Source organism: Hyperolius riggenbachi, chromosome 5, assembly GCF_040937935.1.
Source record: "Hyperolius riggenbachi isolate aHypRig1 chromosome 5, aHypRig1.pri, whole genome shotgun sequence".
Taxonomy (NCBI): Eukaryota; Metazoa; Chordata; class Amphibia; order Anura; family Hyperoliidae; genus Hyperolius; species Hyperolius riggenbachi.
Genome location: NC_090650.1, coordinates 127,457,105 through 127,480,736, shown reverse-complemented (window position 1 = coordinate 127,480,736; position 23,632 = coordinate 127,457,105).

Here is a 23,632-nt window from a genome sequence, read left to right as displayed (position 1 = left end):
TAAGGAACCCTCCAGCTTTACCAGGGCCTTTGCAGAGTACTTACAGTGGAGTGCATTCACCACTCTGGCATACTCCCTCCTGTGTCCTTCCGTCTCCACCTCCCTGATGTCTATTTTCTTTGACCCGGCGACATGTTTGGCCCAGTGCACACCAAAAACCTCTAGCAGATCCGCAAAACGCTAGAGGTTTTTGAAGCAGATTTCAGAGCGATTCTAGGCATGTTTAGAGACTTTTTATAAACATGCCTAGCATTTTTTGGAGCGTTTTTGTGCAGATTACAAATATTGTTACAGTTAACAAAAACGCCTGGAAAACCGCTCTGATCTAGCATTTTTCAGAGCGGTTTTCCACTTTCCTATACTTTAACATTGAGGCAGAAACACCTCAGAAATCTAAAAAATGCTGCAGAAATCTAAAAAATGCTGCAGCTCCCGAGTTTGCGTTTGTGGAAAAAAAAACGAGCCGCTCTGGTGTGCACCAGCCCATTCACTTTCATTAGCCAAGAGGTTTCCCCCTGCAAGCGTTTAAAAAAATGCTTCAGAACCGCTCTGGTGTGCACCAGCCCTTATTTGAGTACATGCATGATGCCGGGTCACAGAAGGGGCAGCGGGGGAGATGAAGCCGGGAGAACACAAGAGGGAGCGTTGGCCATACAGGTAACTGGATCAGGTGCCTGAGGAAGCCTGTCACTTGAATGTACCCTTTACTTTCTGCCTTTCACTGGAAGTACCTTCATTTATCTGCTTGTCATTGACATTTTTTGTCTTTCTGTGAGGCTCCATTCCAACTACAATTCCGCATCACATGTGGCCAGCGGGAGTGGACAGCATAATGTCCGCTCTTCAGGTCCGCAGTGTTGTGGCTGGAGGCTGGGGCGGATGTGCTCTCCTATAGGCTATATGGGGGAAGGCATCCGCCAGCCCAGGGTCATCGTGGACTGCACCGAATCCCATGGATCCGATGCAGCGCGACAAGTGTGAATGGCTCCTATTCATAAATCAGGGGAGCTATTCACTCGATGAGCTGACAAAAAAGCCTAAAGCACTTATAGTCAATGCATCTTTTTGTAATAAGTTGTCCTTATTTCCTGTTAAAAATTACAGTGCTTGTCTACTTTGGGGGACCCAGCAGGAAACCTCATATCAAAATTCAGCTACCATGATTGGGTGGACGGCACCCTCTCGAACGCTTAGGTTTTAAATCGGTTGTAATAAACTACGCCCACACTTACTTGGCCAATCACAAGAGGGTGCTGTGGTTGGAGAACTGTTCTGAGGTTTAATACTAGGTCCCCTAAAGAAACTAGTACAGTTTTTGAGTAAATTTTCTGCAGTCATTGTATCTTAAAGAGCACCTGAGATAACAAGAAAAAAAGTGTACATAATTGGGGCTTCCCCCAGCCCCATCCAGCCTGATGGCTCTCTCAGTGCAATCCTCCGCCTCCTGTATCTTCTGTAAGGGCTTTTGATATCTTCAGCTAGTCGGCGCATGCGCAGTGTGGCTGTGTGCGCTGCCACGGCCAGGAGACTTCTGTGCCTGCGCAGTAGTACTGTGCGGGCGCAGAGAGATCCTGGCAATGCGGGAGACCAGGCCCCACATTGCACAATAAGCCCCGATTGCTGAAAATACCGGGAGCCCTTACGTAAGATCAAGGAGTTGGAGGATGGCGCTGAGAGAGCTATCAGGCCGGAGGGGGCTGGAGGAAGCCCCAGGTATGTAAGAATTTTTTTTCTTGTTATCTCAGATTCCCTTTAAAAGATTCCCATGGTGAGAGGTATATGGAAGCTGCCAATTGTATTTCCTTTTAGGGCTCTTTCACACTAAGACGTTGCGTTTGATGCAACGTTAAGGTTGCATAACGTGCCCCTAACGCAACGCATGTTAGCTTTGAAGTCGGATGTTACCTTGAACTGCGTTGTGCGTCTCTTGATGCGTACATGATGTGTACTTTTTAAAGCGTACGGATCGAACGAAAACGGCGCATGCGGCACATGTAAAAAAAAAAAAAAAAAACATTACTGAGCATGTGCAAACAGTCTAATGCAGCTGAATACGAGTATAACGCACAGCATGCTGCACTTTCATTAACGTGCAGCATTATACTCCAACTGTGTACTGTGAACAGCCCATTGATTTACTATTGCTGTGAGTTGGTCTGCGTTACAGGCTGCTGTAACGTCAGACTTTAACGTCCTACTGTGAAAGAGCCCTTAAACCATACCAGTTGCTTGGCAGCCCTGTTGCTCTTCTGGCATATGTAGTCAAAACCGTCGAACAAGCATATGGCTAATCCAGTAAAATCAGAGTACCTGATCTGCTGCATGCTTGTTCAGGGTTAATAGGTAAAAGTATGAGACACACAGGGTCAGGAGTACTGCCAGGCAACTGGGATTCTTTAAAAGGAACTAAATATGGCAGCCTCCATATGCCTCTCACCTTGGGTATCCTTTAACCACCCTGGCGTTACAATTAATGCGGCCATCCGGCCGCGGGTGGCTATTTTTTTTTTAAAAAGTTATTTTTTAGTGTAGCTAGCACTAGGCCTAGCTACACTCTCCCCAAGTCCCCCGGCACTGTGTCCCCCCCCTCCGCTTGCCGCCGGCGATATTTATCTGGCCGAGATCCTCCGATGGCCGAGACTTCCGCCATAGCTTCAGGCGTTGCTATGGCGACGATCGGACATGACATCTGATATCATCGACGTCATGCACTGTTCCGCTCAACGCCATAGTGAACCCTGGAGGCTATGGAGAGGCTGCGCCGGCATGGGCTCCAGGGTGGGGTAAGCAAAAATATAGGCGATTGGGGGGATCAGAGCAGGCCGGCAGCGATCGGAGGGGTGATATAGGTAGCCAAGTGCTAGCTACACCCTCTCCGAAAATTTGGTGCAAAAAGACCCTCCAGGGGCTGAGCAATCCACTATGGCGGTAATTGACGAGCTGAGCTCGTCATTACCACCAAGGTGGTTGGCAGTGTTCCCCAACCCTGTCCTCTAGGCCCACCAACAGTACGTTTTGCAGGAAACCAAACACAATCACAGGTGGAGTAATTAGTGTCTCAGCAGAGCTAATTAACTACCTTTGTAGATTTATACAAAACATGCACTGTTGGTGGGCCTTGAGGACAGGGTAGGGAAACACTGCTTTAAGGTGTACCTGAGGTGGTAAGTAAAGATATGTTATGCATAACAGTGCTAGTATGGTTGAGGTGACCCAGTGCAAAACTTTATAGGGAATAGTTCTCCATTCACAGCACCCTTTACAATGTGAAACCTGTAATTGGCTGAATAGTGTGGGCGTAGTCAATATTACTACCTATCCAAACCCTAAAAGTTGTAGAGGGTGCTGTCATTGGAGAATTGCTGAAACTGCAACCAAATCGTGTTAGCATAATTTCCCTGAGGCTTCCCGATGGGTCATTTCAACCAAACTAGCGTCTGCATATCTGCTTACACCTACATTATCAGATACTTGGCCCCTTATTGTGCCTGGCCACCTCTCTGTGCTACCGCTGTTTCTAGTTCCGACTGCTTCCAGTTGAAGTGATGCATTTGTACTGTCCACTCTGCACGCCCTCCTGGATTGGGTTTGTAAATGATTGTGCAGAGCGGCTGAGCTTCCTGGGCATGCACAGTTTGGAAGCATTAGTAATTGTGCATGTCCAGTGTGCTCCCAGCAGCAGTTGCTACACACAGCTGTGTGGGAGTGAACCTAGAATGGTCTTCAGCAGCAGCAGAGTGGAGACTGGCCCCCATAAGGGACCAAGTGTCTCATATAAACACACATAAAAGATTTATACATACCATGGACTTCCTTCAGCCCCCTCCGCATTGATTGCTCTCATGACGCTCTCCACCTTCTCACAGTAGAAGCCTTGTAAGTTTGGCGAGTCGGGGGTGCACTGCACATGCCTGACTGTGTGTAAGCGCCTGGGAGGGCCCTGTGTCTGTGCAGTACTACTGCGCAGGGGCAGAACGCTCCCAGGAGGAGGAGTGCGTGCAGCCGCACTGTGCATGTGCCTACTGACACAGACTGGCCAATCTTACGGGGCTTCGACCGGGAGAAGGTGGAGGAAGATGACATGGGAGAGATCGATGCAGAGGGGGTTGTAAGGAAGCTCCAGGTACTTATAAATCTTTTGTGTGTAAAAAGTCTCTGGTATGCTTTAATAAAGCAGACCTGAACTCAGAACTTCCTCTCTGCTTTAAAAGATACACAACAGCATAATAACCTTTAAAGAAAAACATTTTTGTTACAGCTGATAGAAATACTACAGTAAATCTGCAGTATTTCTACTTCCTGCTTTCACGGAAGACATATTGTTGGATAACTGTAACCAGGGGGATATGGAGGGTGCCACATTTTTCATTTTGGGGGGAGAGAGTGTAGCTAGCCTAGTGCTAGCTACACTAAAAATTAACCTTTAAAAAAAAAAAAAAGAAAAAAAGAGGGCGGTTAAAGGATACCCAAGGTGAGAGGCATATGGAGGCTGCCATATTAAGTTCCTTCCTAGTAACCTGGCAGTGCTCCTGACCCTGTGTGTCTGTAATACTTTTACCCATTAACCCTGAACAAGTATGCAGCAGATCAGGTACTCTGATTTTACTGGATTAGTCATATGCTTGTTCGAGGGTTTTGACTACTTATGCCAGAATAACAGGGCTGCCAAGCAACTGGTATGGTTTAACTGCTCTTTCACAGTGGGACGTTAAAGTCTGACATTACAGCAGCCTGTAACGCAGACCAACTCATGCTATGGCGACGATCGGACATGACGTCTGACGTCATGCAGTTTTCTGCATACATTTTCTGCTCACCCTGGTCCATACGCAATTCACTTTTTCACCTGAGTTTTCTCTTAGGCGATATTTTCACAACTTGTAAATTGAAAATGCCTTTTACACCACAAGCAAGCAAATAAATACTCAACATAATTTTGACAGGACTTTTTCACCTACTTTTTGGTACTTTTTCCATTGCAAAGTGTGAAAAGGTTAATCAAAATTGAAGATATAAAATGATCTCCTAGGAGAAAACTCCGGAGAAAAAGTGAATGGCATATGGCCCCATGTGTGTTTCTATGCAGAAAGTGTGAGTTTTTTCACAGCAGCTAATGTTTGCATCAACCCAGAATAATTTGCATCTTATTGATCTTCCTTACTCTTTTGATGTCCTGTAGAATGTAGAGGATTGTGCTGCCTTTTCCCAGGTTTGCTATATTTAGAACAGGTCAGTTTCTTCACACTAGACTTTGCAAGCTAACGTTGCAGCTTCTCCATGGTCTAGTGTAAATACTGTAAAACCAGCAGCTAGAGGTCACATGACATATTTTACATAAAGCATGCCCATACTGCTGGGGCACTCAGAGTAAGCCAGGGATTGGCTAAGGCTCTGTGGGCGGGGCATCAGATAAAGCCGACGTCTTCCCCCCCCCCTCTTTTTACATTTATTTTTTTTTTCAGTTTGTTTATCAAAACTCTATTTCTGAACAGAGCTGTATTTAGTCATCCAGCTCAAAAAGTTATTTTAAACATGTCTAAAGTTTGTTTGTTCAGTCACGTGATTGCGCCAAAAAAAAAAAAAAATACCGCCAAAATTACCGGTGGGCGTATAAAAGTTTGGTTTTGGCGCGGCTTCTGGTTCAATGAAAGATTGCTGTGGGGGCGAAGCGCTGTGCAATTATGGTGAGATGCGGCGTTTGCTGGTTTCAGTCAGCAAAAGTTCATGTGTATTTTGTTATAACTTCTGGTGTGCCTCGTGCTCAGCTCCACTGCAGGCTTCTATTGGTCAGAGGATACATTGTATCCACTAGAAGCTTGCAGTGCTGGAACTGTAACATGAGCCTGATCGTTTTCACGGGCAAGCTGGGAAGGAGATTCCTACACTATCAAGCTGCCTGTAATAAACTCCCTTGCTGCACGTGGGATGACCATAGGGAAGCAGTATTATGTAGAGTGGGAGTAGATGAACGATTCGGATCTTTGATCCGAATCTATTTTATGAGTCGATCATCCGAATCATCAAAATGAGTGATTCGGATCGCAAAAGGGGCGGGGCCAGGAGCGACACGCCCCCTCTCAGCGGGCAGCGGGGTCTTGGAAGCAGAGCGGAGATGGATCGCTCTGTTGGAAGGGAGGCAGCCTTGCAGGGAGACAGGTAGATGAGAGAGAGGGGACATGGGTGCCACTGCCAGATATGTGTAGAGCACACATACTGGCTATAACGTGCTGCCCATTACAGGTTGGCTGTTCCGCAGTGCTGCACAGTGATCACATGGGAAGCTTTTGGCTCAGCACAGCTCAGTAACTTTGCAGACAGTGTGATTGAAAGGCAATATAATCCTCCTGCACTCGGCACTAAACAGCTGCACTTATCTTCTGGGAATGCTTTCTTTCACTGTGCGACATTTTCTTTCAAAGTAAACAGATGAACATATAGGTGAAATATATGTAAAGCATATGACTTCAGCATGTGGGTATTGTGTGCAAACATTTCTGCTCTCTGCTCGTCCCTCCTCCCTTCTCTGTCCACTCCCTGCCCTCTGTCCATCTTCTCCCCTTCTCTGTGTATCCACCCCCTCCCCTTCTCCTGTCCACAGACCTGTCCTGCTGTTGTTCATTTCACCCCCGAATGCTTCCAGTAGTAAAATGATCCGAGATTCGGATCAAAGATCCGGATCTCTTCAATGATCCGATTCGAATCATCCGGATCATTGAAAAGATCCGAACTTCCCATCTCTACGGTTTAGTCAATTTGCTCCTCCCAGCATTGAACAGTGTATGGAAGGACTATGCTTCTACATCATCACTCTCGGTGGGGCGTTCACAGCCTCCTTCATAGGAGAGTGTTGATACTGCTGGGGAAGCTCTAGATCTTTAAAGAGAACCAGAGACAAAAAAAAAACAATGGATTTATACATACCTGGATTGCTCCCACACCGCCGTCCTCTGCTGCCTCTGTTCGCCGGTACCGGGTCCCGTACTTTTGGCCAGTCGACGTAAGTGCGGTGCGCTCCCTACGCACTGCGCAGGCGCATGTGTACAACTGGTCGCGTCTGGCGGAAGTGATGGGATAGAGGCAGCGGAGGATGGCGGCATTGGAGCAATCCAGGCTTATGGGGCTGGAGGAAGCTCCAGGTATGTAATAACATCTTTTCTAATTTTTTACCCAGGCTTCGTCTCTGGTTTCCTTTAAGGAAACCTTAAAGCGGAACTGAATAGTTTACAAAAACATGTTTCACTTACCCAGGGCTTCTGCCAGCCCTTTGCAGCTTTCCTGTTCTGCACTGTCCTCCACGATCCTCCCATTTTCCCGCTGCCAGCTAGTTTTGGTTTGATGCAGCAACCGCGCCTGTGCTCTTGTGTTTGGGAATGCGTACAAGACAAACCGTAGCCAAGCCTGCCGATTCTGTCGAGTGAAAACTAAACTCTTTTTTGCGGCAAGCATCGTTATGGACTGGCGTGGGCACAGGACTGCTGTGGGGGGCTGAAAAAAGCCCCAGGAAAGTGAAACACTTTTTATTTTGTGTACTTTAGGTCTCCTTTAAGGTTAAAGAGACTCAGAGATGAGTTTCACCGCAGTTTTTTACTTACCTGGGGCTCCCTCCAGCCCCATAAGCACCGATGCGTCCCTCACCATCCTCCTGCTGTCTCCCGTTCAGCCGCAGTGAGCCTCGGTAACGGGCTCAGTTGAAGCCAGTCAAGGTCTAATGCGCATGCGCAGTAGACACGGACTGACGTCACTGAGCTTGTTACCGTGGGTAACACAGCAGGTGAACCGGAGACTGCAGGAGGACGGAGAGAGACACATCGGTGCTTATGGGGCTGGAGGAAGTACCAGGCAAGTAACAAAAAAAAACTGTTGTGAGACTCATCTGAGTCTCTTTAAAGGGAAGGTTCACGGCTCCTAAAAAAAAATTAAAAATGATAATCCACTTACCTGGGTGCGCCACCGGAGAAGACCGGGAGCCTGCCACGGGCTGGAGGAAGCCCCAGGTAAGTGGATTAGCTTTTTTTTTTTTTTTTTTAGGGACAGTGAACCTTCCCTTTAAAGGGAAGGTCCAAGCAAAATAAAAAAATGCGTTTCACTTACCTGGGGCTTCTACCAGCCCCATGCAGCCATCCTGTGTCCTCGTAGTCACTCACTGCTGCGCCAGTCCCCCGCTGGCAGCTTGCCAACCTCGGAGGTCGGCGGGACGCATTGCGTACATTTTTACGCATTCCCGCCAGTGCAGGAACATTAACACATAAATTTTTACGCATTACTGGTTCAATATGTACATTTTTACGCATTGAACCTGTAATGCGTAAAAATGTATGTGTTAATGTTCCTGCACTAGCGGGAATGCGTAAAAATGTACGCAATGCGGCCCGCTGACCTCCGAGGTCGGCAAGCTGCCAGCGGGGGACTGGAGCAGCAGTGAGTGACTACGAGGGCACAGGATGGCTGCATGGGGCTGGTAGAAGCCCCAGGTAAGTGAAACTCATTTTTTTATTTTGCTTGGACCTTCCCTTTAAGGTCACCCTTGTCCATGTAGAAAACCATGAGGTTTTTTTTGCGTATTTTCTGAGTTTGTGTTTTTGTGTGTGCATTTTTTTCATTAATAATCATATTTAACATGTAAAAATAAATCATTTTCAAATTCGTTTTTACCTTATTTGGGCAGAAATGCACGTAAAACGCATGCATTTTTTTGCTCACCATAGGAAAGCATCGCATGCAGAACACATGCGATCTGCTTTCAGTATGCAGAAAGAATGAACTTGTTGAGCATTTTAAAAACGCACACCAATGCATTTTTTTGTGCAGCCCATAGACCAGGCATGTGCATTTTTTCTAAAATGCGTACAATTCAAATAAGTGTGACCCTGCACTAAGCCTCATACACATGGTACAATTTTCCATCAGATCGACCGGTGATCTGATAAGAAATTGCATAGTGTGTAAGCGTCCAAATTGTTCCAGATCGATTTTGCATTAAGTACCCAAAATCGATTGGAATCCGATCGGACCGGTCGGAAATTATGTAGTAATTTGTCGATCTGATGGAAAATTGTACCGTGTGTACCCAGCTTTAAATTTTTCCTTTGAAGGTGTCACTGGGGCTTTTAGGGCTAGTTCACACTCGGCGCTTAGCCTGCGATCCCATTCGGCTCAGCGATTGCGATTTTAAACTAAATGTCATGATTTAAGTGTGATTTGCGCTTGTGATTTCCGTGATTGAAATCGCAAACCACTTCAGTGTGAATGTATCCATTGGGATACATTAGCAGCAGCGCTTTCCTGATCGCTGGTGATCAGCAAAGCACTGTAGAATCGCAAAGTGTGAACCGGCCCTGAGAGATAATTCAGCTGTAGTTGATGAAATTAGACTTGAAAGAACCTGAGCACCTGAATTGGGAAAAAAAAATCGCATGAAAAGTGTTTGGGTTACAGCGTGCATTTCCTAGCCCCCTCCTATCTATATCTGGGCCTCCATCTTGCTTCTACCTTAGCCGCAGTACTGCAGCTTGAATTAGCCAATGACGCGTGTCCATGGCCACCCCAATGCATGATTACAACCCTGGCATGTATTGCGGCCACATGTGATGATATCACTAACTGTTTAGAACTGCTTTATATGCGGCACAGGTAGAAGCAAGATGGAAGCCTGCATATAGATGAGGGCTAGTGAGCTGCCCACCACATATAAGTAAATCCTTGCTGCCTCTAATAACACAATTTATGAACATCCTTTAGGGGGAGATTTGCTTTATTTTTTTATCTTTGGATCACCCAGGGGCTTATTTTACTTTAGGCCTATTTTTCATGGCTGGCTGAACTGATCACTTGTCAGGCAGTTTAGCCCCCTTAGCTACAAGCACCTTTTGGCTGCAGTTAAAGGGAGTCTGAAGCATTTTTAAAAATAAAGAAAAAGATACTCACCTAAGGAGACGGAAGGCTCTGGGTCCTATAGAGCCTTCCAACTCTCCTCCCAGTGTCCGCGTTCCGCTACAGGCTCCCCTGTTAGCAGTCCAGTCCACGGTCGTGGACTTTTCTCTTCTGGGTTGGGGAGACTTTGGCAGTCTTTGGAAGCACTCAGGCTTCCAAAGACTGGCTGCTCCATACTGCGCACGTGTGAGCGCCCTCTTACACACTCGCGCATGCGCAGTACAGAGCCGTTGGTCTTTGGAAGCCTGAGCGCTTTAAAGTCTGCCAAAGTCTCCCGTGGCTGGAGATTCAAAGGGAGGAGCCTGCGGGGGAACGAGAAGAACGTGAACTCTCTGTAGAACCCAGAGCCTTCCATCTCCTTAGGTATCTGTTTTTTTTTACATAGTCTTTGCTGCCTGCTTGTCATTGGTAATATCAGTGTGCCTTTGCTGCCTGCTTGTCATTGGTAATATCGGTGTGCCTTTGCTGCCTGCTTGTCATTGGTAATATCGGTGTGCCTTTGCTGCCTGCTTGTCATTGGTAATATCGGTGTGCCTTTGCTGCCTGCTTGTCATTGGTAATATCGGTGTGCCTTTGCTGCCTGCTTGTCATTGGTAATTTTCGTGTGCCTTTGCTGCCTGCTTGTTATTGGTAATATTGGCGTGCCTTTGCTGCCTGCCTGCTAGGTATTGGTAATGTTGGCATGCCTTTGCTGTCTGCTTGTCATTTGTAAATGCTGCCTTATAGTCATTGGCAAGGATGCTCTCAACTTCGAATTCGGATTAAATTTATTCGGGTATTCGAATTTCATCCTACTAATTACAGCAGCTGTGCTGGTGTCCGAGGGGGGATTAATCTTACCCATCAGCTGTCTTCTTGCTCCGTCCCGCGGCGCCTCCCATGCTACGTACCAATCCGGCGTCACGTGACTATACACTTCCTCCTTCAACCCAGAAGGAGGAAGTGTATGTAATCACGTGACGCCGGATTGGAACGCAGCGTGGGAGGTGCCGAGGGACGGAGCAAGAAGACGGCTGATGGGTAAGTTTAATCCCCCCTCGGACACCAGCACAGCTGCTGTAATTAGTAGGATGAAATTTGAATAATCATATTTAAATTTCATCCGAATTCGAAGTTGAGAGCATCCCTGGTCATTGGTAATATCTGCATGTCTTGGCTACTTGCTTGTACTGGTAATATCAGCGTGCCTTTGCTGCCTGCTTTTTACTGGTAAATCTGTGTTTCTTTGCTTGTTGCTTGTCTTTGGTAACATTGGCTTGCCTTTGCTGCCTGCTTGGCATTAGTAATAGTGCTGTGATGTGTATTGGTCTTTACTTCTATTTGGTTGTATTTGTGATTGTTTTTTGTCAGTAAACTGCTTGTCTTAAAGGATTTACGAGCCCAAATCCCCCCAAAAAAGTCTGTACCTGGTTGAATTTTGAAGGCACGGTGGACGCCATCCGTGCAGTTCCGCCAGGTCCCTGCTGCTTATTCTCCCCCCGTGCCGCTCCCGACCCCACAGCCCTGGTCGGGCTCTCCTGCCTCCTCAAATATGGCCGCCGGACGTGAGTGCGGCTGCGCAACTGTGGCCTCCTCCGGGGGCCATATTTGAGGAGGCAGGAGAGCCCGACCCGGGCTGTGGGGTCAGGAGCTGCACGGGAAGAGATTAAGCAGCGGGGACCTGGCGGAACTGCACGGAGGGCGCGGATGGCGTCCTCCGTGCCTTCAAAATTCATCCAGGTACAGACCTTTTTTGGGGGATTTGGGCTCGTAAGTCCTTTAAAGAAAATCTGTAAGGAACCCTCCAGCTTTACCAGGGCCTTTGCAGAGTACTTACAGTGGAGTGCATTCACCACTCTGGCATACTCCCTCCTGTGTCCTTCCGTCTCCACCTCCCTGATGTCTATTTTCTTTGACCCGGCGACATGTTTGGCCCAGTGCACACCAAAAACCTCTAGCAGATCCGCAAAACGCTAGAGGTTTTTGAAGCAGATTTCAGAGCGATTCTAGGCATGTTTAGAGACTTTTTATAAACATGCCTAGCATTTTTTGGAGCGTTTTTGTGCAGATTACAAATATTGTTACAGTTAACAAAAACGCCTGGAAAACCGCTCTGATCTAGCATTTTTCAGAGCGGTTTTCCACTTTCCTATACTTTAACATTGAGGCAGAAACACCTCAGAAATCTAAAAAATGCTGCAGAAATCTAAAAAATGCTGCAGCTCCCGAGTTTGCGTTTGTGGAAAAAAAAACGAGCCGCTCTGGTGTGCACCAGCCCATTCACTTTCATTAGCCAAGAGGTTTCCCCCTGCAAGCGTTTAAAAAAATGCTTCAGAACCGCTCTGGTGTGCACCAGCCCTTATTTGAGTACATGCATGATGCCGGGTCACAGAAGGGGCAGCGGGGGAGATGAAGCCGGGAGAACACAAGAGGGAGCGTTGGCCATACAGGTAACTGGATCAGGTGCCTGAGGAAGCCTGTCACTTGAATGTACCCTTTACTTTCTGCCTTTCACTGGAAGTACCTTCATTTATCTGCTTGTCATTGACATTTTTTGTCTTTCTGTGAGGCTCCATTCCAACTACAATTCCGCATCACATGTGGCCAGCGGGAGTGGACAGCATAATGTCCGCTCTTCAGGTCCGCAGTGTTGTGGCTGGAGGCTGGGGCGGATGTGCTCTCCTATAGGCTATATGGGGGAAGGCATCCGCCAGCCCAGGGTCATCGTGGACTGCACCGAATCCCATGGATCCGATGCAGCGCGACAAGTGTGAATGGCTCCTATTCATAAATCAGGGGAGCTATTCACTCGATGAGCTGACAAAAAAGCCTAAAGCACTTATAGTCAATGCATCTTTTTGTAATAAGTTGTCCTTATTTCCTGTTAAAAATTACAGTGCTTGTCTACTTTGGGGGACCCAGCAGGAAACCTCATATCAAAATTCAGCTACCATGATTGGGTGGACGGCACCCTCTCGAACGCTTAGGTTTTAAATCGGTTGTAATAAACTACGCCCACACTTACTTGGCCAATCACAAGAGGGTGCTGTGGTTGGAGAACTGTTCTGAGGTTTAATACTAGGTCCCCTAAAGAAACTAGTACAGTTTTTGAGTACATTTTCTGCAGTCATTGTATCTTAAAGAGCACCTGAGATAACAAGAAAAAAAAATGTGTACATAATTGGGGCTTCCCCCAGCCCCATCCAGCCTGATGGCTCTCTCAGTGCAATCCTCCGCCTCCTGTATCTTCTGTAAGGGTTTTTGATATCTTCAGCTAGTCGGCGCATGCGCAGTGTGGCTGTGTGCGCTGCCACGGCCAGGAGACTTCTGTGCCTGCGCAGTAGTACTGTGCGGGCGAAGAGAGCTCCCGGCAATGCGGGAGACCAGGCCCCGCATTGCACAATAAGCCCCGATTGCTGAAAATACCGGGAGCCCTTACGTAAGATCAAGGAGTTGGAGGATGGCGCTGAGAGAGCTATCAGGCCGGAGGGGGCTGGAGGAAGCCCCAGGTATGTAAGAATTTTTTTTCTCGTTATCTCAGATTCCCTTTAAAAGATTCCCATGGTGAGAGGTATATGGAAGCTGCTAATTGTATTTCCTTTTAGGGCTCTTTCACACTAAGACGTTGCGTTTGATGCAACGTTAAGGTTGCATAACGTGCCCCTAACGCAACGCATGTTAGCTTTGAAGTCGGACGTTACCTTGAACTGCGTTGTGCGTCTCTTGATGCGTACATGATGTGTACTTTTTAAAGCGTACGGATCGAACGAAAACGGCGCATGCGGCACATGTAAAAAAAAAAAAAAAATTACTGAGCATGTGCAAACAGTCTAATGCAGCTGAATACGAGTATAGCGAACAGCATGCTGCACTTTCATTTAACGTGCAGCAGCATACTCAACTGTGTACTGTGAACAGCCCATTGATTTACTATTGCTGTGAGTTGGTCTGCGTTACAGGCTGCTGTAACGTCAGACTTTAACGTCCTACTGTGAAAGAGCCCTTAAACCATACCAGTTGCTTGGCAGCCCTGTTGCTCTTCTGGCATATGTTGTCAAAACCGTCGAACAAGCATATGGCTAATCCAGTAAAATCAGAGTACCTAATCTGCTGCATGCTTGTTCAGGGTTAATAGGTAAAAGTATTAAACACACAGGGTCAGGAGTACTGCCAGGCAACTGGGATTCTTTAAAAGGAACTAAATATGGCAGCCTCCATATGCCTCTCACCTTGGGTATCCTTTAACCACCCTGGCGTTACAATTAATGCGGCCATCCGGCCGCGGGTGGTTATTTTTTTTAAAAAAAGTTATTTTTAAGTGTAGCTAGCACTAGGCCTAGCTACACTCTCCCCAAGTCCCCCGGCACTGTGTCCCCCCCCTCCGCTTGCCGCCGGCGATATTTATCTGGCCGAGATCCTCCAATGGCCGAGACTTCCGCCATAGCTTCAGGCGTTGCTATGGCGACGATCGGACATGACATCTGATATCGACGTCATGCACTGTTCCGCTCAACGCCATAGCGAACCCTGGAGGCTATGGAGAGGCTGCGCCGGCTTGGGCTCCAGGGTGGGGTAAGCAAAAATATAGGCGATTGGGGGGATCAGAGCGGGCCGGCAGCGATCGGAGGGGTGATATAGGTAGCCAAGTGCTAGCTACACCCTCTCCGAAAATTTGGTGCAAAAAGACCCTCCAGGGGCTGAGCAATCCACTATGGCGGTAATTAACGAGCTGAGCTCGTCATTACCACCAAGGTGGTTGGCAGTGTTCCCCAACCCTGTCCTCTAGGCCCACCAACAGTACGTTTTGCAGGAAACCAAACACAATCACAGGTGGAGTAATTAGTGTCTCAGCAGAGCTAATTAACTACCTTTGTAGATTTATACAAAACATGCACTGTTGGTGGGCCTTGAGGACAGGGTAGGGAAACACTGCTTTAAGGTGTACCTGAGGTGGTAAGTAAAGATATGTTATGCATAACAGTGCTAGTATGGTTGAGGTGACCCAGTGCAAAACTTTATAGGGAATAGTTCTCCATTCACAGCACCCTTTACAATGTGAAACCTGTAATTGGCTGAATAGTGTGGACGTAGTCAATATTACTACCTATCCAAACCCTAAAAGTTGTAGAGGGTGCTGTCATTGGAGAATTGCTGAAACTGCAACCAAATCGTGTTAGCATAATTTCCCTGAGGCTTCCCGATGGGTCATTTCAACCAAACTAGCGTCTGCATATCTGCTTACACCTACATTATCAGATACTTGGCCCCTTATTGTGCCTGGCCACCTCTCTGTGCTACCGCTGTTTCTAGTTCCGACTGCTTCCAGTTGAAGTGATGCATTTGTACTGTCCACTCTGCACGCCCTCCTGAATTAGGTTTGTAAATGATTGTGCAGAGCGGCTGAGCTTCCTGGGCATGCACAGTTTGGAAGCATTAGTAATTGTGCATGTCCAGTGTGCTCCCAGCAGCAGTTGCTACACACAGCTGTGTGGGAGTGAACCTAGAATGGTCTTCAGCAGCAGCAGAGTGGAGACTGGCTCCCATAAGGGACCAAGTGTCTCATATAAACACACATAAAAGATTTATACATACCATGGACTTCCTTCAGCCCCCTCCGCATTGATTGCTCTCATGACGCTCTCCACCTTCTCACAGTAGAAGCCTTGTAAGTTTGGCGAGTCGGGGGTGCACTGCACATGCCTGACTGTGTGTAAGCGCCTGGGAGGGCCCTGTGTCTGTGCAGTACTACTGCGCAGGGGCAGAACGCTCCCAGGAGGAGGAGTGCGTGCAGCCGCACTGTGCATGTGCCTACTGACACAGACTGGCCAATCTTACGGTGCTTCGACCGGGAGAAGGTGGAGGAAGATGACATGGGAGAGATCGATGCAGAGGGGGTTGTAAGGAAGCTCCAGGTACTTATAAATCTTTTGTGTGTAAAAAGTCTCTGGTATGCTTTAATAAAGCAGACCTGAACTCAGAACTTCCTCTCTGCTTTAAAAGATACACAACAGCATAATAACCTTTAAAGAAAAACATTTTTGTTACAGCTGATAGAAATACTACAGTAAATCTGCAGTATTTCTACTTCCTGCTTTCACGGAAGACATATTGTTGGATAACTGTAACCAGGGGGATATGGAGGGTGCCACATTTTTCATTTTGGGGGGAGAGAGTGTAGCTAGCCTAGTGCTAGCTACACTAAAAATTAACCTTTAAAAAAAAAAAAGAAAAAAAGAGGGCGGTTAAAGGATACCCAAGGTGAGCGGCATATGGAGGCTGCCATATTTAGTTCCTTTTAAAGAATCCTAGTAACCTGGCAGTGCTCCTGACCCTGTGTGTCTGTAATACTTTTACCCATTAACCCTGAACAAGTATGCAGCAGATCAGGTACTCTGATTTTACTGGATTAGTCCTATGCTTGTTCGAGGGTTTTGACTACTTATGCCAGAATAACAGGACTGCCAAGCAACTGGTATGGTTTAACTGCTCTTTCACAGTGGGACGTTAAAGTCTGACATTACAGCAGCCTGTAACGCAGACCAACTCATGCTATGGCGACGATCGGACATGACGTCTGACGTCATGCACAGTTTTCTGTATACATTTTCTGCACACCCTGGTCCATACGCAATTCACTTTTTCACCTGAGTTTTCTCTTAGGCGATATTTTCACAACTTGTAAATTGAAAATGCCTTTTACACCACAAGCAAGCAAATAAATACTCAACATAATTTTGACAGGACTTTTTCACCTACTTTTTGGTACTTTTTCCATTGCAAAGTGTGAAAAGGTTAATCAAAATTGAAGATGTAAAATGATCTCCTAGGAGAAAACTCCGGAGAAAAAGTGAATGGCATATGGCCCCATGTGTGTTTCTATGCAGAAAGTGTGAGTTTTTTCACAGCAGCTAATGTTGATACAGAAAACAGACAAAATGTGCAAAATAATCATGCAGAATGTCAGATTTTTTTTCTGCATGTGAAAAACACATTGAGGGCCTGTTTCCACTACAAGCGGTGCAATGCGACTACATAGCAAGATTGCACTGCAGGTAGGTGTGCTGAAACACATGCACGGCAATGAAATAGTTTATACTGCATGCATGTTGTGTGGAGAGGTGGGATCCGAGAATTTGCAGCATGCTGCAGATCCTCACAGGGCTGCATCCGCCCGCACACCCCTCCCATCTCCTCAATTGCCTTCCGCATCGGGAGAAGCCCATTGATTAGCGTGAGTGTAGAATATGCACACGGTGCGTTCCCTGCCACAGTGTTTGGTGGGCTACATATCTGTCATCTTGCAGCTATGAAGTTATTGGTGTATAAATTATTTTGAATACTTGCTCAATCAGTCATGCCCTATCACACGTGGATCTGTGGGTCAGGTCAGAGCTGATGGCAAAGTACTGTAGTAACAGGGTGCATACACACATCCAATTTTTGATTGGTCAATTTTACCTCTTAAATTTAAAGGAATACTTAAGCAAAAAAAAAAAAAAAATTTACTCACCCGGGGCATCCCTCAGCCCCCTGAAGCTGTCGGCGGCTTTCGCCCTGAAGCGACAGCCGCCGACAGGCTGGTAACGCGGCTGATTCTCCGGCTGATATATATCGGCTGGGAAGGCGGAGAATCAGCCGCGTTCCCAGCCTGTCGGCGGCTGTCGCCGAACCCGGAAGTAGCCGCCGGCGGGGACAGGACGATCGGAGCGGGGCTGCGAGGGCACCATCCAGCTTCAGGGGGCTGAGGGATGCCCCGGGTGAGTAAATATCATTTTTTTTTTTTGGGCTTAAGTATTCCTTTAATAAGAGAACTGGCTGCAGTGGTGTCTGAATAACACCAAGAAACAAGCATGCAGCTAATCTTGAAAGATCTGACAATATCAGAAACCCCCTAAAATGCTGTATGCTTGTTCAGGGTCTAGAGGCAGATGATCAGAAGGATGCCAGGCAACTGGTATTGTTTAAGATAAATATATATATATATATATATCCCTCTCACTTTGCTTGTCCTTTAAAGTAATGGCATCATAGTTACGCTGCTGTTCTGCCTTGATGAGCTAGCTGTTGCTGATAAATGCTTGTATTTGGTAACATCTGAATTTCATTGCCATTTGTTGATAGTATTTTCTAGTTAACTGTAGGCATCGCTGTCTGCTTCCCATATTTTCTGCATGTTGTTGCTTAGTATGTTTCATTGGTCTGCTTGCTATTGGAAAGATCTGTTAATCATTGCTGTCATCTTGCCACTGGAAATATCTGTAGATTGTTGGTGCCTGTTTGTTGTTTGAGATTTATTGTAAGGCATTGCTGCCTGCCATCGATATTGTGGGCAGGTCATTGCTGTCTGTCTGTCTGTCTGTCTGTCTGTCTGTCTGTCTGTCTGTCTGTCTGTCTGTCTGTCTGCCTGCCTGCCATTGGTAATGTGGGCAGGTCATTGCTGTCTGCTTGTCATTGGTAATGTGGGCAGGTCATTGCTGTCTGCCTGCCATCGGTAATGATGGCAGGTCATAAATATCTGCCTGTAATTGGTAAGAGGGTATGTCATTGCTGCAGTATTTCGACTTCCTGCTATCACGGAAGACATATTGTTGGACAACTGTAACCAGAGGGATATGGAGGGTGCCATATTTTGCATTTTAAACTAGAACAGTTGCCTGGCTATCCTGGCAGACCCTGAACCTGCATGCAGCAGATCAGGTGTTTCTGACATTGTCAGATCTCACAAGATTTGCTACATTCTAGTTTATGTGACCCAGACACTATTGCAGCCAAATAGACCAGCAGGGCTGTCAGGAGCTGGTGTTGTTTAAAAGGAAATAAATATGGCAGCCTCCATATCCCTCTCGTTACAGTTGTCATTGAACATCCTGTGCTTTCAAATTGGTTTACCTGCCACGGCAGGCAGTTGACACGGGGAGAGATCGAATTACGTCTTGTGATTACACACAGATGAGGTAACTAGACAGGCTAAACTCTCTAAATACATACAGGGTGCAATTCAGTTTTTGTCTGTCTTGAGCAAGAGTTCAGGTCCACTTTAATTTTGTTTCTCACATTAGGTAAACTTTGACGGTACGGTTCCACTAGTGCAGTGTGGAATCGCTGTGGATTCCCCGCAGACGAATTCGCATGCAGGAGCGAAATCACATGCGGTTGTATGCGAATTTAACAGCAAATTCACATAAGTTTTTGCATGGATGACGCTGTGTGCGAATTTAACCATGGCAGTGCCTGTGTGCTTTTTCATTGATTCCGATTTGCATGAAAATTCGCATTAAAAAAGCCATGCGAATTCCCTATTAAATACATTGCATGTGAATCGCATGCGGTGTGTGCGGTGTCCGAATTCGGATGGCTCTGCTGTGCAGATTTTCCTGACAAGTGGACACAGGCTCATTAACTTTTATTGGTTATGCGAATTTGCAGGCGGATTCGCGTTAGTGGAAACGTACCCTTAGTGGAGCATGCACTGCTAAATATCTAGGAGCTAGTACGGTGGAGGTGAGCCACTGAGAAAGTCCATAGGGAACAACGTGAAGCATTCTATTTTGCTGATGTGAAACCTAGCAGTTCGAGAGGGTGCTGTCCATTCACTCACGTTACAGGAATTTGCCTGTGGACTTATTGGCTCACCTCAACCATACTAGCGCCGAATTCTAAATAAAGTAGACAATAGATCTCTCACAAGGTTAAATCACAAAGATTTGATCAGTTTTAATCCGATATCTGAGGCTGCTTTCACAGTGGGATGTTACAGGCGCACGTTAGAGCAGCCTGTAACTCACCCCAACGCACAGCAATGAAAAATCAATGGGCTGTTCACAGTGCCCACGTTGCGTTATATTGTAACGCAGCACGTCTACATAACGTACTGCATGCAGTACTTTACACGCGGCTAAGCTGCGTTAGACTGTTTGCACATGCTCAGTAGGTTTTTTTTTTTCATTTTATGGGTGGAGAGGAGGAGGGGAGAGGCCGCTACGTACCAGGCACATGGCTACTTATTATTCACTGCACTTGCAGTGTTTACATCCTGGAGCGGCCGCGGATTGGCTGGCGGGACCACTTGATGCGGAGAGATCCGCTCACGTGGTCTCCGCAGTGCCTCCGACAGAGCAGGCGCACCAAGAGCTGCTTGTAACGCGGCTCTTGGTAGCGTCCTGCTCCAACACCACCAGGCGTTGCGTTAGGGGCACGTTATGTGCCCTATAACGTCCCCTAAACGCAACGTCCTGTTGTGTAAGTAGCCTGAAGATATATCTACCTAAGGTTAGTGTATGTTGGTGGATTGGAGACATGTCATATAGATGCAGCAGGAATCCTAAAACTGAGGGTGCAATGGAATTCTTCCATTCCGGAGGGCTGGGAACCACTAGAGCATTTTTTGCAGCATTTTGGGTTTGCTTTCAATCGCTACTGATTTCCCAAAATGCTTTTCCAATGTAAGTGGATGGAGAAGATCCCCCTGGAGCGATTGCAATTAAGGAAATTGCAATCGCAGGACATGCAGCATTTTGGGAGTGTTTCCACTCTAATGTATTGTCGAGGAGCAGGGAAATCACTTCCAAAATTGTTTACGAAGCACTACCACAAATCGCTAACGATTGCAATAGTGCTTTTTAGTCTGTCCCAGGCCTCACTGCTGCAACCACTACCATTAGCTGTAATTTATTCATATGAAATTACTGATGGTGATTGTGCATAGTTTCCAAAAAAGCAGTTTAATTACTGACGTATAAGTTATACAGGTCTTGTGGCTAGGTGAGTTCAATTTGGGTACGGATTGTGAAAGTAGCCCAGAACCTGCATAACTTAGATGTCTCAGTATTTAAAGTGATGATTTGAATGGACACTGTTGTTGTATGGGGAGATTTCTAGTTGGCAAATTAGAATCTACTCCTCTTTAGCATGCCCTTCTAACTTAATCCGCGTTTTTCCCGAGCATTTTGGTCATTCACTCCCTGACGCAAGTCAGGAAGTGAACTCTTTGATCCAGAAAAGAATAAATACAATGTATTCTTAAAAACTTTAACGCAATCGCTCTACAAAGCGGTTTTGTGAGCGTTTTGCGTTTTTTTCTGTACCTTCCATTGAGGCGAAATCGCCTCAAAAATGGCTGGAGCACCGCTTTACAAAGCGGAACACAAACGAGCCGCTCATATGTGAACTGCTGAAAGTGCTTGTGAAGCTATGTGAACGCCCTGAAAGCGATTGTGTGAGCGCTTTCAGGGCAATTGTGAAAAACCGCCTGTGCTTAAAAGAATAACAAACTCTTGCAGTGTGAACAAGCCCTCAGGCAGGGAACACACTTGTCTTTCAGTTTTCTGCATGCGTTTTTCTGCACACATTTTCTACACACCCTGGCCCATATGCAATTCACTTTTTCACCCGAGTTTTCTCTTAGGTGATGTTTTAAGAAAGCAAACTCTTGTTTTTCTTAGCATTTTAGTAAGGGGCTTTTAGGACCATTGTAGCCCCTCACACACTCCAATGAGTTCTGGGTCACCATGAGCTTGCTGGTTAGTCTGTACCTCTCGGTGTTACAAGCCCTACTCCATAGAACCAAATTAATCCATGCCATGCACTGATGAGGATCGAGCAATCCGAAACAGTCTGTATGCATGTTTGGATTATGGCTCTGTACAAATTAACAAACTGACACATCATTGCATTGTAGCGGTTCTGGAGGTGTGTGTTTAGCTTTTAAGGGTAACAATGGTTAATTTGCATATATTCAGCAGTGAAGCTCACTCCAACCTGAATTATCAAAATTCTTTCTGTTTTAAGAAAGCAAACTTTAGTTTTTCGTGATATTTTCACAACTTGTAAATAAAATGCTTTTTACACCACCAGCAAGCAAATAAATACTCAACATAATTTTGAAAGGACTTTTTCACCTACTTTTTGGTACTTTTTCCATTGCAAAGTGTGAAAAAGTTAATCAAAATTGAAGATGTAAAATGATCTCCTAGGAGAAAACTCTGGAGAAAAAGTGAATGGCATATGGCCCCATGTGTGTTTCTATGCAGAAAGTGTGAGTTTTTTCACAGCAGCTAATGTTGATATAGAAAACAGACAAAATGTGCAAAATCATCATGCAGAATGTCAGAATTTTTTCCTGCATGTGAAAAACACATTGAGGGCCTGTTTCCACTACAAGCGGTGCAATGCGACTACATAGCAACATCGCTCTGCAGGTGTGCTGAAACACATGCACGGCAATGAAATAGTTTATACTGCATGCATGTTGTGTGGAGCGGTGGGATCCGAGAATTTGCAGCATGCTGCAGATCCTCACACGGCTGCATCCGCCCGCACACCCATCCCATCTCCTCAATTGCCTGCCGCATCGGGAGAAGCCCATTGATTAGCGTGAGTGTAGAATATGCACACGGTGCGTTCCCTGCCACAGTGTTTGGTGGGCTACATATCCGTCATCTTGCAGCTATGAAGTTTTTGGTGTATAAATTATTTTGAATACTTGCTCAATCAGTCATGCCCTATCACAAGTGGATCTGTGGGTCAGGTCAGAGCTGATGGCAAAGTACTGTAGTAATAGGGTGCATACACACATCCAATTTTTGATTGGTCAATTTTACCACTTAAATTTAATAAGAGAACTTGCCTACAAGTCTGTATAACCAGTATTCAAAATCTGGCCTTCATGTTAATTGGAGGAGGTAAAATTGGCCAATCACAATTGGAAGTGTGCGCCAGGCTTTATGCAAATGCTGGCAGGTTAATGCAGAACTTTTAAAGGACAACTGAAGTGAGAGGCTGACATATTTATTTCCTTTTAAGCAATGCCAATTGCCTAGCAGCTCTGCTATTTGGCTGCAGTGGTGTCTGAATAACACCAAGAAACAAGCATGCAGATCTGACAATGTCAGAAACCCCCTGATATGCTGCATGCTTGTTCAGGGTCTATGGCTAAAAGTATTAGAGGCAGAGGATCAGAAGGATGCCAGGCAAGTGGTATTGTTTAAAATGAAAAATATATATGGCAACCTCCATATCCCTCTCACTTCGCTTGTCCTTTAAAGTAATGGCATCATAGTTACGCTGCTGTTCTACCTTGATGAGCTGGCTGTTGCTGATATATGCTTGTATTTGGTAACATCTGAATTTCATTGCCATTTGTTGATAGTATTTTCTAGTTAACTGAAGGCATCGCTGCCTGCTTCCCATATTTTCTGCATGTTGTTGCTTAGTATGTCTCATTGGTCTGCTTGCTATTGGAAAGATCTGTTAATCATTGCTGTCATCTTGCTACTGGAAATATCTGTAGATTGTTGGTGCCTGCTTGTTGTTTGAGATTTATTGTAAGGCATTGCTGCCTGCCATCGGTATTGTGGGCAGGTCATTGCTGTCTGCCTGCCATTGGTAATGTGGGCAGGTCATTGCTGTCTGCCTGCCATTGGTAATGTGGGCAGGTCATTGCTGTCTGCTTGTCATTGGTAATGTGGGCAGGTCATTGCTGTCTGCTTGTCATTGGTAATGTGGGCAGGTCATTGCTGTCTGCTTGTCATTGGTAATGTGGGCAGGTCATTGCTGTCTGCTTGTCATTGGCTATGTGGGCAGGTCATTGCTGTCTGCTTGTCATTGGCTATGTGGGCAGGTCATTGCTGTCTGCTTGTCATTGCTGTCTGCCTGCCATAGGTAATGATGGCAGTTAATAAATATCTGCCTGTAATTGGTAAGAGGGTATGTCATTGCTGTTTTC